General features: G+C 40.9%; 1 protein-coding gene across 1 annotated transcript in view; it reads left to right on the top strand.

The window, feature by feature from the left end:
* The window catches only part of asic4a (acid-sensing (proton-gated) ion channel family member 4a), a gene marked incomplete at its 3' end in the record, with an annotated part of 343,382 nt that overhangs the window by 54,806 nt on the left and 270,584 nt on the right, over nucleotides 1-17,992 (top strand). The gene's annotated exons all lie outside the window — the stretch shown is intronic.

The following is a 17,992-nucleotide window of genomic DNA, read 5'->3' as shown; positions in this document are numbered from 1 at the left end:
CTTTCAATGCCGAAGTTTGGCAAAGTGATGGTCTGCTTTAATTGACTTAAAATCTCTGGATAGTACACAACATAGACCTGTCAACTTAAGTGTATTGTTTCCTACAGTACGGTACATCTTTGGTTGATCAGATCGGCCGCTGCAGTGCAGATTGTGATGCTCGCTGGAAGCCCCTAAATTGGCTAGCTGTGGTCTTTGAGTTGGATTAAATGAAACGTGGATTTAGTGCAGTTAGTGTTGTCATTTTATTGTAGGTTAGCTTTTCTGCTGGGCTAATACCATTTGTCATGCAATTAGAGAAGTCCTGGCATATTTAAATGTTACAAAAATATGTGCTCTCTGCTTGAAATTAATTTCCATGACCACTGTGAACTTTGAATTTAATAAGCTATTATCACACAATCTGTATTATGGTTAACTATTGCTGCAGATACACACTCACAAAAGGAAAGCCTAATGAGGTTTGCATTTCTTATTGTCTGTCTTGCAGTCCGTTTCATTTATAGCCATGCCATTAAACCTACTGAACCGTCCTTTGACTAATCATTGTAGAGCAACCTCAACATGTACATTACTATACGTTATGTACACCCAGAGAAGCTCTTTCATTCTGCAACCTAAACGAAACCTTTTGATCCCCTTCTTTTCTCATCTCTGTCACTGCATGCCCCGAATGATAAAATGCTTAAGAATAGAGCCTATATTTATATCAAGACTTAACTTCTCTTCCCTTGTGTTTGAAGTGGAAAATCACTATACGCACACCTTTTGTTGATCTCTAGGAGTGTAGTGCGAGCAGCTAAAGGGATGAAGTCCCAATGCCTTAAACATGCAGAACCATTACAGTTCCTTTTGCTACAAACGCCCTTAAACACCATTCCTCCCAGAAGAGGCAATATTTGCTCAGATGTGCTATACTAAATTGTTACAGGTATTTGAATCTGTATGTGGGAGAAATGTCTTGATCCAGGAGAGCATTGGATGGTGAGATAAAGCCAAAAGTCAGTGAGACAGAAGCTCCTTTTGCACAATGCAACCTGTTCGAGGCTGGAATGTTGAGATGTTATTCCGCCTCAGTCTTCTGTATGGAAGGTGTGGACGGAAGAGAATGGTGGTGCGTCATTGTTGTTCTGCCTTTGAGCTGGCAGGTACTGTAGTACCTACCAATACGTACAATTATTCAAGTACTGTAGTACAATTTTGAGTACTGTAGTACAATATTTGATATCCAAATTTCAGTACTTTTACTTCTACTCCACTACATCTCATACATCTCAGACATATTGAAATTATTTGAAAACTTTAATTACTAGTTCATTTTGATTATTATTACAAAACATACAGTAATCACTTCAGCCCTATATACATTTCGGCCATTTGGAAATAAAGAATCTACGATCAATCTACAATCAGCGATGCAATGCGACACATTGTGAGCTTGTAGATTTGTATTCATTTTATACAGTTAAACTTGTGAAACGGGACATTCTGCATGGTTTACTTTCTACTTTTTATACTTTAGTATTGACCTCATTTTGAGGCCAATACTTTTGAACTTTAATGTACATTTAAGTACATTTTGAATACAGTACTTTTACTCTTTTTACTTTACATTGTGGTATTGATTCAAGTAAAACATGTGAGTACTTTTTCCAACACTGCTGGCAGGGTATCTAAGGTCCGCATGTACACCCACCCACATTTTAAAATAATGTAATTTGCTGGTCCCTGACTTATTGAGACGCACGCACGCACACACGCACGCACGCACACACGCACGCACGCACACACGCACGCACGCACACACACACACACACACACACACACACACTGTCTAGCCTAGCCTAAGACTAGCCTAATAGATTCAAATCTATTGTCGTTGCCATTGCAAGGTCACGACTTAGTCACATCTTGCCCATTTTCTCGCAAAAGAAAGGCTTTGTATTGTTCCACTGAAAATACTGTATCTGTCTTTAATGACAAAAGGAGAAAGAGAAATTACAATGTATGACCCCCCCTCAGTTGACGTCAACTGAGGGGGTTACACAAAATTAGCATGCCTTTTTTTGTTTGGGAAGAACAGCCTTTAATGTCACTCAGTCAAGTTCGTTTCGTGTTGGTACAATAGTTTATTAAATACATCGTAGTCGATTACCTATTTCTTTTGGTTGTGTGTTAAAAAACAAGAAAAGCCAGCATTAATGATGGATCTCCTTTACACCACAATTCTCTGATGTCTGTATATCTCTGTTTCTAGAGATAGAGGGAGAGTCTTACCAATGTGGCTTCCAAGTCAGATTCCACACCTTGGCCGAGAACAGTTCCTAATAGAGGGTATGCGTGTGACATCATCATCATACCTGGAAGTTATGCCTACTGAGTGGCAAAAACTACTTTCTGGCATTGTTGACAGCCCATACATCCAAACAGAAAAGTCATATTTGATTGCATTAAATGACTTAAAACAACGTTAAATTCACTTTGTCACTCACTTTACCACTCGATCTGCCATTCACTTTATGCATGCACATAGCCTCTATCCCTATTGTTTTAGGTGTTGTGCAGCTGCGTACACGCAGTGTGTCAATAATCACAGATAAGGCACTGAGCCGGCGCTGTAATTTGGTGGGATGGACACTAATGATCCTGAGAGACTCATGACCATGATATCTCCCTCGTATCTATATGGACGCCTGTGCACATGGCACCCAACTATGTAGCTGCTGCTCCTGCTAACGCTGTCATCATTATCGCTGCCATGGAGATGGGAGGGCGGAAAATGTTCTCATCCAAAGCCATCAGGCTAGTCTGAGTTATTCCGCCCCAGCCTACTCTGCATGGATGCACTCGACCCTGGAGTTCATACCAGGATAGGGGGCATCAGTGTCCGCTCCATCATTCTGCATGAGACAGCAACTTCACAAAATCAATGTTTCGTTTGGGGATATATTTTTTCTCTTTTTCTGAATACTCAAGTGTAGGATAAGAGGAGTCAAGATAGAAGATTAAACATTCAAGATGTTATTTGCTAGCTTACCTCCCAAATGCATACTGTAGGGAAAGCTAACACAAGGAATTTTTAATTTAGGCTTAAATTAAGAATGGCAATATAGATGCAAACTAGAACTGCACTCTGTCGAGTGCCTACTTGCTTGTTGCACACAAGTAGGCCATAAATGGCCTACTAGTGCGCAAGCAGAGCGCGCAAGTACTGTCGACCGCTACAAACTGTCAAATCTCAGCTTCTCTGTGAAAGAACGTTTGAAATATTGAATTATTAGGTTTAGCTATTTGCTACGTACCTACTTTTTGCATGTAAAAAAGTAGCATTATGAAGTATGGTAGAAGTTTCTATCTATAAAAGAAATACAGTTCTATCGATTTAGAACTGTCCTGGATCCCTTTTTAGTTTCTCAAAGAAAAATAAATCATCGATATCCGATGAAAATAAAGGTATATAAACTGAAATAAAATATGTTATCACGTATACAGTATAATTATTCAATTATTTCTTTTAAATTGTCAATTGCTTTAAATTTACTTATCTTAATCTTGGACTATAGTGATATTAATACTAAATATAGACCTGGGATATGACGTCCCCTAGCGTCGGGGTACGTATATATACGGACAAAGAAAGAATTAAACACTACATAATTAATGTTCACTGCATTAACATCAAGTTCCATATATGTTGCCCACCTTGCCCACGTAATGTTACAGTACCTACAGGTTTATTTGGTTACAAAAATGTTTAGTTGTAGCCTATATTCCATCGTGCATCATTGATTATGTTGTGTCCAAAAGAACAGATCTGCAAGCTGTCAACAAGCCATGAAACGGCGTGTCGACAGCTTGTATGTCTGTTATTTTGGGGGTAGCCGGCCCGGCGCACATTACGCATTGGAACAAGCCATAGGTTTGAGAGCCTGATTGATGTAAACCGTAAACTTACAGTATTAGATATTTAATAGCCTATTTAAAGTTGTCACTTGTCAGTTGTCACGGCGGTATAGCTGTAGCTCTGTTTTGGAACATTGCACGAATAAGATTCGTGCAATGTTCACTTTTCGAACGGAGACACTACTTGGACATACAGTAACTGCTTTGGCGTTACTTAAAACTCCTGTTCTGGAAATGGAACCACGAGAAGGTTGGAACTTTAACAGCCACGTGAGTAGTACTACATTGTGCCTTTCCTCCTGAAACTGGCTGTGGTGACAGCGGGGAATGTCGATGCTGTGCGCAATTGTCATTGATTTGATTGATACTTAATATAGACGCAAAGAGCGGCGGAGCCTAAATGTATCTATATTATATGTAGCTATATAGCCTACTATTCTGATAAACATTCATTATGTGCATTTCTCATTTCGGGCTGGGTGTAGATCACTGTATTTCAGCCTTTCCTGCCGTTGTATAAATAAATAATTAAATTAATTAAACCGGAGGATTTGTTTTTTACTGAGACTCGAGTCGCACTCGAGTCGCCACAAATGGGACTCCTGACTCGACTCGGACTCGAGCTCCGTGACTCGTGGGCATCTCTGACAGAAAAGCATAATGTCAGCACATGTTCATTGCATATTTTTCAAGAATTTGGGAATGATGCTGGTCAGTAGTTAATGGAGTACTACTTTTGTAGTTTTGGACTCAAACACACCACAATGTGCTTTTGTACGTCTGTAGCTACTCAAAAACATCCTTAGCCACCATCAAATTCTTTCCAGCCAGTGCTCATTCTGATTCTCTTTCACTGTCTCCCCCTCAGTTTCCTAAAAATCACACCCGTGTGAACTGAGTGGTGCAACTCCGTGTGGGGGCCCCCGGAACTTCCAGACCCACAGGAACGCGCCCAGGGTGCCAGCCCGGTTCCGGCGAGCCGCCCCGTGTCCGAAACGGTCGAGAAATGACAGATACTGTGTGGGGGAATTAGCATTTAGCAGACCCCTCTATCTCTCTCTCTCTCTCTCTAGCAGGCAACAGTGCAACACTATCTCTCTCTCTCTCTGTTTCTAGCACAACAGCGCCTGGTACTCTACACATCGGGACATAGTCACATAGGTTAGGACATTTAATGGTGCATTTAATGGTGCATTTATATAGCGCCTTTATCCAAGGCGCTTTACATAGATTGTGCATTACATTCACCCATTCACACACACATTCATACACCGATTGCGGCGGAAGCCATGCAAGGTACCAACCAGCACATCGGGAGCAATTTGGGGTTCAGTGTCTTGCCCAAGGACACTTCGACATGTAGACAGGAGGAGCCGGGATTCGAACCGCCGACCCATGGATCATTGGACGATCTGCTCTACCTCTTGAGCCACAGACATTGCTGTTGGAGACATTGTTGGAGTGGTTGCACCACTCAAAAATTCAAAAGGGTTAGGGTCTGGAGTATCTGTTGTTTCAGGGTACTACATGTAATTAGGCTCCGTGGAAGTGCGCTGTATGCCAACTAAAAAATGGAAAGGCAGTGCCCTTCCTTCATCTCTCATATGAATGAATCCCTCAGAGAGGTCCTGCCAGCCTAGCTGCATACAGGCTAGCTACAGTAGCTTACCAAATGCAAATATAGACTGGCAATATTTTCTTAAATTTTGTATTATGATTGGAATTGTCTGTATTGTTCAGTACGTTCTCTTTGAATACGGTGAATTACAGTGGGGAGCCCATTTGTTGTGATGGATGTAGTGCACATTGTATTGCACTAGTGTTGGTATGTCCATGGTTATCGATCCTCACGGTCATTATTTGTCTCTCAACTGTGCTGTAGACTATTGTATTGAGCTTAATATATTAATAGTATATGCCAATAAAAGACATTAATTTAAATGTAATGGACGTTGTGGCTAGAATTGATTTTCATTAGTTTGTAGCTATACCCAAGAGAGGGAAAAAAACTGGATAATTCATAGTGTATACTGTACTTGCTGAGTATGAGTATTATATTGACTAGAGTCACCTGTACTTGGTTACCCGTCTTTTTGTTTCCCTCTACACCAAATCTCTTGGCAATAGCCAATCAATGCATTCATTGTGAGCTTCAGATCTGCTATTTCTGGCCAAATCTTTGCCTATTTTCACCAAATTTCCGGCTATTATGACATGGCCATAATAGGAACACTATAGGGTTTATGTCATTAAACACTACGAAGAACTACTTAAAGTTACTAACTTACTAACACAATGTAAATAACACAACACTAGTATCAGTCAGATTTGTATAATCCCTGATAAATGGACGCATTTCTCACATTTTTAGCTTGAAGAATAATTATGACAGCTCAATCATCAGTGCTAGGCAGAAACAAAGGGGGACAATTGAAAATCCGTTATCTTAAAAGTAGCCTAGTTAAACACACAATTATTATTGGCTTTATTTTTGGTAATTATTCCATTCCGTAATGCGAAGGAAGTAATTTTCCAACTCATTTGCATTACAAATGGTTGGGCTCGCAGTCCTGATCATAAAATCCAGCCATTCTAGTGCACTGGTGCATGTAGCCCTGCGGCGGGCTCGCACGAACATCCAGCTCGCACTCTGCAAAAGTTCATAATGTAATAATAATGTACAGCACTTCAACGGTGACCTTGTAATCTCATTCAAGTTTCTAAGCTTCTCTAAAAACATATTTCATCGGAAAGGTAAAGTGTGATTAGCTCAACCATTCACAGTTTCAATCGAAAGAGCTGCAGGTGTTCAGTGTAGGAGAGGACGGGGGAGGACATTCAGTGTTCATTTTGTCAACTAAAACTGACGAAAAATGTTCGACTACCTTCTTTTACTAATTTAATTAAAACCAAGCTACGATGACTAAATAGATTGACAATTTGTCAAATAAAAACTAGACTAAAATGTTAGGGACATGCCTAGGGATGCTAAGGTTCACGTGGTTAAAGTAGAAACCCAGTTTGCTACGATATTACATATTGTATTAGGGCTGGGAAATTAACCAAAAATAATAACGAAGCCAATTTAGAAACAATTACTGACTTAATATTTCCTCCATTTCTTGTATATCAACGAATCTACACAACAGAATGTATTTTTTATTATTATTATTTTGAATTGTTCTATTCTTATTAACCACTGTATTATTCTTCATTATTAATTTGAAATAATCATACTATTGATTTGAAGTCATATGCCTAGACCTACAGTACATGGTATTGGTCAGATTTGGTTCACAATATCATGCTGACGAGAGGACAAAAATGGCTAAATCAGATTAAATCCCAATATGGTTATTTTGGTCCGGAAAAGCAGAGCCCACGTTGAGAGTTCAAAGCCTGTCAAAATGGTCCCAACATGGCAAAAGTTCACCACCTTCATGTTCCAGTTTTTCCTGCTAAACCAGGACTCTGCTGACTCTGCTATTCATATCTTAAGATAAGCTGCAATCTTTGACACAGCATACAGCTGTAGCTGAAGATGCTTCAACAAATGCACGGTTAAAAAGTGTCAATTTGACTGAGTAAAATTTGACCTGCTAAGGTTCTTTTTTTTTTACACCGTCACGGTTATGTAGACACTCAGCATTTTCTAGTGCAGTTTGCTCAGTTCATCCACATTCCTGAGTCTAGGCCTATCACCTGCCTCTGCATCACTACCAGTACAACTCTCTCTATCTATCTCTGTGTCTCCCTCCATTTTTATCTCTCTATCCCTCTTTCTCCACCATCTTTCTCTCACCGTCTTTCTCTCAACATCTCTCTCTCTCTCTGGGAATGCCACGGTGTCATCACATTAGCCCTCAGATTCCAATAACAGCACCTGGCCCTGCCCTCCCCGACCCTTGACCTCTGTCACCTTGACACATGTTTATAAAGCTCAAAACAAGAGGGGAGTGCATTCCCCCCCCCTCTCTCTCTTTATCTCTATCTCTATCTCTTTCTCTCGCTCTTGCTCTCACTCTCTCTCTCTCTCTCTCTCTCTCTCTCTCACTCTGTCTCTCTCTCTCTCTCTCACTCTGTCTCTCTCTCACTCTGTCTCTCTCTCTCTCTCTCTCTCTCTCTCTCTCTCTCTCTCACTCTGTCTCTCTCTCTCTCTCTCTCTCTCTCTCTCACTCTGTCTCTCTCTCTCTCTCTCTCTCTCTCACTCTGTCTCTCTCTCTCTCTCTCTCTCTCTCTCTCTCTCTCTCTGTCTCTCTCTCTCTCTCTGTCTCTCTCTCTCTGTCTCTCTCTCTCTCTCTGTCTCTCTCTCTCTGTCTCTCTCTCTCTCTCTCTCTCTCTCTGTCTCTCTCTCTCTCTCTCTCTCTCTCTCTCTCTCTCTCTCTCTCTCTCTCTCTAATCACAGCCTTATTTACAGTCATCTCCCACAGCCTTTTGATTGATGGCAGCCGTCTCATTAACGCCACAGCAGCCCAAGGCCGCCTGGTACGCTCCCGGCCTGGCGAGCCTCCTCCTCCTCCTCCTCCTTACATCGGCCTCAGCACTGCAATTAAAAATCCCCCAGCAACGCCACTGCAGCCAAAAGAGGAGGACGGAGGCAACAGCCAAGTCACCGCCTGGCTTTGTTGTTATTATTTCAGAAAGCAGGACAGTTTTAAGAGCTTGATATATACGTGTGTGTGTGTGTGTGTGTGTGTGTGTGTGTGTGTGTGTGTGTGTGTGTGTGTGTGTGTGTGTGTGTGTGTGTGTGTGTGTGTGTGTGTGTGTGTGTGTGTGTGTGTGTGTGTGTGTGTGTGTGTGTGTGTGTGTGTGTGTGTGTGTGTGTGTGTGTGTGTGTGTGTGTCACATATCTTGAGAACCTTATGGCCAACTGACTTTAAATTCGATGACGACCTGAGGGAGTGTTGTGCCCTGCACCCGGCGAGTCGGTTGGCCGATCCAAAGCGATCTGCAAATATATGCATATACAGTACGGAGATCTGGTTGCAAGCCGGGCTTGCAGATTGGCTTCCGGTGCACGGCACCATCGCACAACTAAGTATGAATTGGGCAATGGAGAGTAGTGGAAGAGGCAGCTAGGGAAGCAGAAAGGAAGAGGGAAGGTTGCGGGGAGTCGCGCGCGTAAAGGCAGGGGGTGAAGTGGGTTTGTGGAGATGCTAATGATTTATTAGTGTAGCTGGACAGTTAATAATTACTTAACACACACACACACATAGATCACCTTTACAGTATTTCTGTCAGACGGGTGGCGGGAGGAATGGAAATGACGCCTGATTGATGCGAGGAAGCATGGACGGCGGGCCCAGCGGGGGAAGCGGCACGAGGTCTTACTTATAAAAACATCAATCAGGGAGGCAGGGTTGTGTGAAGCTGTGGGGCTGTGTGAAACAAACCAGAGGTGCCCCCACCAGCCACCCACCCCCCACTCCACACTGTGAACAAGCCTTTCCGTCTCAGAGGAGAAGCAGGGGGTTCTTGGGCCGGTTAATGAAGACACCGATACGCCACGTTCCTTTCCTGGGCCCCCACGTAGAAAAAACGGGAACACAAACATAAAGCGGCAGCGCCACGCACTGCTAGCTCTCATCATGCAAAGCAGCACATGGTCTCGAGTGCTCTCTGGGGCAGTAACAAATGGAACAGTACTACAGTTAGAGCAACGGAAGGAATGCATACCATGGAGCCTGGGTCTTTGCTGCCACAGCGGCTTTTTGTTAATCCTTTCTTCTTTTTATAGTTACTTTATGGTGACTCCTAGGACACGAGTTGTAACCTGAAATAACCATAATAGAAAAAAATTATTCTTGGTTTGCGATCCATCTTCCCCGCTGTCTGCCACATACTGTCGAGTCTTTTCTAAAGTTGCTGCTGTAACACACTTGAGTTGCTCATGGGCGTAGCAGGGGAGGACAGTTCATTACAAATGGATTGAGGTAAAATAAATTACCTTGCCTTGAACAAAAGACTAGATGCTTCACATTAGTCTTAATGGGGGGAAAGGGCTGTAGGCATTGCATAGAACCTTTTGCTTCTGCAAGAGAGAGCCCAACATTTACATGCACATGCAGAAACCTCTTATCTTATATGTGTCTGTAATTTAACTTAACGCCCTAATTGATCATACTACAATGCAGCGCGACAAAAGCATCAGAAGTAGCAGATACTATACAAGCTCAACACAGCATGAAGCAACTCGTTTTGAGCTTGTAGATGTAATTATATTATACCTTATTTGTACCACCCCTCATCAAGGCTCACATGATTAATCAACAGGGAACAAGATCATTCATGTACTAAGTTCAAATGTTTCGGGCATTATTCAAACATTCACTTTCTAAGACATTTGTCAGGACTTTAATTATTGATTTGATTTGTTGTAAGGCAAGCCTCCCTTTGTGCAAGAGCAGGGACCAGCAGGGAACCATGTGAATGAGCATAATTAATATTAGAAAAACTCACATTAGGGTGACCCTCGATCTTTCCATTTTACTGCATACCAAGCAAAAATAATAATAATTAAGGAGATTCAGCCATGTTTATTAATACAATGTATTAATGTGTTTTCTACTTGTCCTTCTCAGACTTCTCATTTGAGACTTAAATGCTGGCCTTGTATTTCCCGTGCCATCCATTTGCATTGCATTCCAGTGCAGGTGCGGTGGCATGGGAAGGTCTGGAACTATGCTAATGAACAGCCTTGTTTTAATTAACTTCAAGTTAAAATGGCGTGAAATTGAAAATTATTATTGGCAAAGTAAATATGCCTAATTAGGATATAAGGAGTGGGAGTAAATTATTTGATAACTATTGTTTATTCAGGGACGCGCGTCACCTGGCCTGGATTTCAATTGAGGAATTAATCTATCTCACTGGCAGAAAGTTAAAGCTGAAATGTGGACAGAATATCACTTGGGTTGACAATCACTGTGTGTGACTGAATTATCAGGTGGTCTGCTGTTTTGGTTTTAATTGTAATGTTTAAAGGCAGAGTATCACGGCTATCGCACTGGCATCTACTTTGTCTCCGTTTAATTGTGACAAAGTTGTGGAAATATTAGCCAATGCAACTACTGTACTGTACTATATGTTTTGTGAAGGAGTTGTTGGCTAGGGGGGGGGGGGGGGGGGACGACGACGACAGATGCACAGCGGAGACAGCACTTGTTTCACCTGGCAGTTAATGATACTCGTGTCATTCTTGTTTGTATTTTGTTTTGTATGTATTTCAGAAAACTTGGGTAGGCTTTAGAAGGTGTTTTTAAAATTGGCCTCAGGTCTAAATGGGTTAACTGTTTGCTGAAGACCCCCTGGAACCATCCCCCCCCATGACCCCTGAGGGTCCCCTGACCCCCAGTGGCCTAAATAGATAAAGCTTTTTATTTAGAACCAATGCAAATTATTCTGTATTACAATACCAAATTAAGGCAAACTGTAACATAAAATTATTATGTATTTCGTTACCAAATTAAGGCCAACTGTAAGGTAAAAACAAAACTGTAAGGTCTTATAGTATGTAATGCATGATACAATTAAGCAGGCATCCTGTACCTGGCTGTGTGGCATGTATAGAAATGTTGAGCAGGCCCAGTTGACCTGGATTTTGGAGGAGGGTGGCGACTATATATGAAAGGTTTATTTATTATTTGGCCACGGTCGGATAGCAGGCGCTTCAGTCATAAAGACTGCTCACCTTGTTAATGTTTCAATAAGAACAGTGACTAAAGTGATATCTGCGTTTCATCCTCATAGGGAAAGACATTGTGCTGCCTTGCTGTTTAGATCTGTATAGTTGAGAGTCAACATTGCTGAAAGTTTCTCTCATACAGTAGTGTGACTAGGGCGTGACATGACGATTAATCATCACCCAAATAATTGCGTTTCTGTCGTTGAACACTGGAGCATATGCATAAACATTACATTTCTTTTCTTTTGGCTTTGAAGTTTCACAGGGCATATATGGCAAGTAATCTAAATAGAGAGACTGACATATTTAATGACAATACATAACAAAATAGCCGATCTACAAGCTAACATCGCATCGCGATGCATTGTGAGCTTGTTGACATGCTTTAAACATGTTTTAAAATATATTTTTCAACATGGTAACGATTATGACGATTATGCAAAATAATTGCGACTAGGTGTGATATGTAAGGAAGAAAAGAGCAGCTCTTCCTCAGGTGACTAAGAATGTCAAACAATGTGGGACGTGATCAGACTGTATCAGCAAGAACAGTCAGGCGACAACGCTACGTAGAGACGGATATTATAGTCGGTCTACAGTGCATAAACTCATTACAAAGATGAATGCACATTTGAGGTGGGTTAGGGTTAGTGAAAATAAAAAGCAATGTTCTTTGATGAGTCATCCTTAATCATATTCTCTACAATGCATGTGAGAGAAAGAGGATGCTATATACTTTGATGAGAACCAGGATGACCGGAAGTGACTATGGAGGTCTCGTCTGAGGAAGACCTAGAGAGACTCCTTCAGTGAGGGCTCTGTTATGCTGTGTGAGAGGGCAATTTCCTACCGTGGTTTATGTCCACTTGTCCCCTTAAAGGGCGAAGGGTCAATGCTAATCAATACAAAAGTTATTCTGAGTGATCACCTTTATCCTGTAATGAGACGTTTCTCTTCTGATGGGAGGTGTTTCTTTCAGAGTGATCCCCAGGGTAGGAGGGGTCACGGAATGGTTAGACTATCAAAAGGATGTGAGTCATATGCTTTGGCCTTCACAGTCACTAGATCGTAACCCAGTTGAACAGCTTTTTAGACCCACATCTTCCCTGGTCCCTACCACCATCATCAAAACGCTGAATGAGGGAATATATTTAGTATGGTGTCCAATAGAGTTCTGTGTACAATCCATGCAAAGGAATAGTAAAACTGTCTATTGTATATGCAGTATAAGTTGCACTTGCTGACAATGTATTAGTCGATAGGGAAAGCAAAACAAATAGAAAACAAAATACATCAATATGAGTGTAGAGAGATGGGAACCCCAGAGCAGAGAGAGCGGACACGTGATGTACGTCTCCACAACTCGCAGAGAGATATGAGGTATCTCTGCAAAAAACCTTGTATTTCCATGTTTCAACTTCTAGGTTCTTTTCTCCTAAATGAATGCCATACTTTTTGCGTAAAAGTGGTTAAGTCTGTCTGTGGGTTTGTATTAATATTGCACCAATGAAACATATTAACCAGAGCTTATGACTAAATAATAACTATGGGACCATTTCTTGAAAAGTAACGGTTTTGGACATAAAAAGAAGGTTTCCACCGACGGTGACGATAATGGTCAGTGCACCCACTGGCTGACCCATCATTTACCCCCAACCAATCAATTATTATCATTACCTGCAGTGTTTAAGCTGTCTTCTATCCCTGTCTGTTCTATTATCCAAAATCAACACCAGTGGAAGGCTGCAAAGGTACCCTTCAGCATTTAAACTTGGTGACATTCCATATCTGGCAATTGATATTTCCTCCAATCTTCCAGAGTTATTCCACCTCAACTCTCATACCCACTAGCCTCGGTCCCAGCTGCATACCCACCAAAGATCTGTTAAGTTAAAACACTGGCATAATTTATCACTTTCTCTTACAGGCATGCATTACAACAATCAAAATGTCAATTTTACCCAGAATCAATTGCCTCTTCTCAATGACCCTTGTCCAGCCCACACCCAGTTGGTTCAATATGCTTTGATAGTCACAAAAGTGCACTGGGAAAACAAATAACAAACTATAATCACTAATCAGACACAGCAGAATAGCTAGCAGCTTAGATGTGTAAATGCCCCAGATTTTCTCTAGTATTACTTACTTACAACTGATCAATTACAATACATCATGCATGTACATCTGTGTGTCAATAAACATCCTGAATCATGAAATTCAGTCACTCAAATGGTCACCAATATATTAGAACTATCAGAATGTAATGATCTGTATTGAACTATATGAACTTATCTATCAAACGATAATGCATATAGTTATTTTTTTAAATGTTTGAGACTTTTTGTTTATGACACATAACCTATTGTGAGCTTGTACTGGATCTGCTATTTTTACTGTTTGTGCATGACAACGTTGTGTGTTGTAGTATAGAATTATGCTTAAGTGCTTAATCGACAATTTGTTTAATCGATAAAGTACTGTAATCAATAGAGTAATCACTAAGTGAATAATCGATACTTGCAGCCCTACGGTCAATTCAACCAGACTTTGTAATCAACAAGCGCACCTTCTCTTTTAACGTCATGATCCCTATAGTGCCCCTGTTTTTGTAATGCAAATTGTAAGCTTGTAGATCGGCTATTTTCTGCGAAGAGATTGGTGTTCAAAGGAAAAAGGAAGGGAGCCACATACAGAGCCCTGGGGCACTCCGGTCAAATAAGTATAGGGTGAAAGTGGTTAATTAACGGAACATCATTGGAACCAGACCACTTGTTTACAATACCATTTGTTTGATTTCACTCAAGATTTTTTTTTCACAATTTCCCCAACTAAAAGAACATTCACAAGTAAAAAAAATAACAATAAAATCGCAGTAGTGCATTAAATATATACATATATATAGTTTTTTTCAGCAGGCTCTCTGTGTTCTGGTGTTGGTAGTTGGTAATTCCACTAATCCATTCATGGTTGATTGTTCATTGTTATGTCATACTGTACGTGAGTTTTGCCATGATGGACGTAATAAAAGGATAGCCCCGCCCCCCGCTATTCACTTAGATGGAAGTTGACTGCCGGAAGTACAATTATAACTCAATGGCTCGAGTGAGCGGAAGTTCAGCCCGGACCCATGTCAGTGGAAGTTGCTCAGTGGCGTTTTGAAGCACCCGGAAGGACCGTCTCAAAACGTCTACTTCCGCATTGGACCAACACATTTTGGTGGTCCAATGCGGAAGTGCATCCGAGCACTCAATGTACGGGGTTTCCCGGTCATGAATCCACGGGTCCGCCTGTAGTCCCTCCTCTTACCACTAGGGCCCAGTGCTTCAATGTTGGAGTGCCTCACTGGCCCCTTGGCCTTACTGGGGGCTTGGTCACACTCACTCACTGTCACTGAAGCGGTGAAACACTAGTAGCCTATGGGTGGCAGTATTCATGCCAGAAAGACTGCATTCATGCCAGAAAGCCTGCTGCCCTCTGGTGGATGAATTGATATTGCACTTGTGTCTACACGGCATGCATTCTAAACACGGTGCAGAGCCAATCGTATTTCACGACACCTCAGGTCTGTCCCGACTTGCACTGTTTCAATGAGAAACCGATAATTGCTAGTTTTTATTGGATGGAATATATATATATATATATATAATCACTGGCGGAAAGAAAAATCACATTTGGTTAATGCACTACATACAGTAGCACATAACAGAACCACCACCATTAGTAACACGAATATGTGCAATATCAATAACCATATCAATAGCCATGAAACTTATACAGACTTATCTCATCAATACCTGCCAAATTCCCTGGATTCCACTGCGCTCGCTCAAGCACACACTGCTGAGTTTTCTGTTTGAAAGTTTTCTGTTTCTGAGTGAAAATCGATGAAACCACCCATGAAGAAGAAATGGTACATTTCATTACATTTCAGACCACATAATTTTAAGGCTAGTCACACATGCACGCACACATATGTACAGTATACACACATACAGTACCTGTACTGTTGCACACACACACACACACACACACACACACACACACACACACACACACACACACACACACACACACAATTATCTTTTAATTTATTGTGGGTTACACATTTAAGAAAGTTTTACTTTCATATAGTTTATCTGCAGTACGGGGGTTATGGATGGCCGGCCATTTGTTGATACCCTGGAAAATGTCCCTCTATTTCCACTGTCTAATGTTGGCAGGTGTGATCTCATCAATCCAAGGCTCCAGCACCACATCAATCCACACCACAAAGCGTGAGAAAGATTTATCGATTAATATTGATGCAACTCTCTGGAAACTAATTTGCAATAACATCTTCTCGATGACAAGCAAGCCCAGATTACAGCTCATTCAATATAGCACCATAATATACAGAAACACACACAACTCAACACAGGATGCACTTAATGGGGTTTTCCACAGATGTCCCCAGTGCACTTTCAACACTACAGACTATACTTTCACCTAATAACACAATAACTACTTCCTTCCTGAAAACATCTGCCTATAGGCCTATCCAAAACAATGCTTATTCATGTTGTACATCAGTGCTTGTTTAGATAATTCATAAACCTATATAGGTTTGTCTCTCGATCTCTCAGAACTGTACGTCTGTCCTTAATACTACTGTGGTAAAGGGACGTACTGGCGAACAATAGTTTCTGTTTTTGTTTGTCTTTGTCCTGGAGTGACTGCACCATGTCTAGTGTACTGTAAATGTGCACAAAATGAATTAAAAAAACAAACGCTTTCATATTTCAATCAGTGCATCCCAGCAGAACAGATTGAGAGGCTGCCGGTGACGGGGAGGATGCTGCTATTGCAGTGATGAATGGGCCTGTCAGATAGTGACAATTTGATCATGTCCATTGGTACAGTAGTTTATTCTGACTGATCATGTGAGGCGATGCATGCATAGACATATGCTCAGATGTAAGCGTTTACAGTGGCATCTGGTTGGGTCTTAACTGTAACTTGTAATATCGTGTTGGTATCAACGTTTCAGTGTAGATGCCATGTACCACCGAATGGGTGTTATTGCGACCGAAGGTCGCGTTTACTATGAAATCCTGCATCTCCCGTCCGTTAGTCACCCACGTCTCCATATATGGTATCGTGCCTCGTGACATCTCGCGACATCATGAGACACTTAGTTCTCCATATCTGGATCTGACCTTGTGACATCTCGTAACATCATGTGACACCATGGAGACCCTTAGATCTCTATATATGGTTGTCAGTCCATCATATGTCGGTGTGACATCTTCAAACCCTCTACACTCAAGACACGCTATATATGGCCATTAACCCATACCTTCTTTTCATTGTGCATTTTTGGTCAAAGTTGATGCCATAGCGACAGCACTCGCCCAGCAGTCTGCTGTCACCCAGGCGGATGCGTGCATGCCCTAATACAATCCCTGTTAGGCCCATATATGGAGATCCCTGATGTCATCAATATTAAGCCCATATATGGGAATGTCAATATATGACCATATTGTTGTTTCAGGCCTGAAAACGTCAATTAGAAATAAAAATGAAAGAAAAAGAGGGTCCCTCTTAAGGCTCCCTGGGGGTACCCAGACCCCAATTTGAGAACCAATGGTTTAGGTGTCTTTTTGATAACATAGACATTAAACTAGAATATTGTGAAATGTATCTACCATATCGATGTTACTAGAACTCAAACTAATTATATTGTTGGCTGGCCAAACAGTCCAGACACTATTATATACAGCTTTATTTATGTTAGCCATGTTTAGCTCATGCTCATGCTAGGGCTTTCACTTCTAGTTATTTTTACTAGTTGACTAGTTGCCTAGTTTACTAGTCGAAAAAATACAATTGTTTTCATCCAATGTGAAGATGTTTAAAACCTTTTTAATACCTACAAATAAATACATAAAATGAAATGAAAAAATACTTTTAGAATTAAAAAGTAATCACTCAAAAGTAATCAACAAACTATACTATAAAAACTGGTCAAACATTGCCCAAATAGTCTAAATGTAATGCCACAACTCCTACATAATTCAAAGTGCTATATAAATGTTATGTTATTACCGGTAAATATGATTATTCATTGTGTTTATTGTCCTGGAATACAATGAGCAAACATTCTACTAACGTTAAAATTAACATTCTCTTTTGTCATAATGTCTACTATACATTTCATTTTGCTAGTAAAATGTAAAAGCTATTGTAAAATGATTTGTAATTTTATGTCTATGCATGCCGTGGTTTCTTGTCTGGCAATGCAATGTTCACGGATTCAATGATTTTGTTACTGTGCAGGTGAACGTAATTTGTAAATTTTTAATTAAAATATTTGTGACAGTGTGGTCTAATCTTGCAAACTAGCTCATACATTTCATCCCAAGTCTT

This window comes from Electrona antarctica (assembly GCF_951216825.1).
Source record: "Electrona antarctica genome assembly, chromosome: 13".
Taxonomy (NCBI): Eukaryota; Metazoa; Chordata; class Actinopteri; order Myctophiformes; family Myctophidae; genus Electrona; species Electrona antarctica.
This window is presented reverse-complemented; position numbering and strand designations above follow the sequence as displayed.